The sequence below is a fragment of the Sinocyclocheilus anshuiensis genome, unplaced genomic scaffold (assembly GCF_001515605.1).
Source record: "Sinocyclocheilus anshuiensis isolate Anshui unplaced genomic scaffold, SAMN03320099.WGS_v1.1 scaffold1800, whole genome shotgun sequence".
NCBI classification, from domain to species: Eukaryota; Metazoa; Chordata; class Actinopteri; order Cypriniformes; family Cyprinidae; genus Sinocyclocheilus; species Sinocyclocheilus anshuiensis.
This window is the reverse complement of record NW_015557201.1, coordinates 85634-85997: the sequence shown is the minus strand read 5'-3', so window position 1 is coordinate 85997 and position 364 is coordinate 85634.

Here is a 364-nt window from a genome sequence, read left to right as displayed (position 1 = left end):
GTGTTTCCTTCTGGAGCATCAGTGAATGGCTTTTTCCCTCAATTGTCATCAGTGTGAAAAGATGGATCTCAAAATCATACAGTCACTGCTGGAAAGGGTTCAAATATGCAAAAGATGCTGGAAAAGTGAAGAATCTGCAGGACCTGGAGTATTTTTTTCTGAAGAACAGTGCTCAGTTTAACTGTTCAGGACAAACAAGGGACTCAAGAACAACCATCACAAAACAAAAAAACATTCGTAGATCATCCAGGTAACCACACATAGTATTAAGAACCAGTTTAAGAATGGTTCACAAACTTTTGAACGGGGTCATTTTTTATAAATTCAGCAATTTTCTTGTCTTGTGGACTTAATGTAAGACATC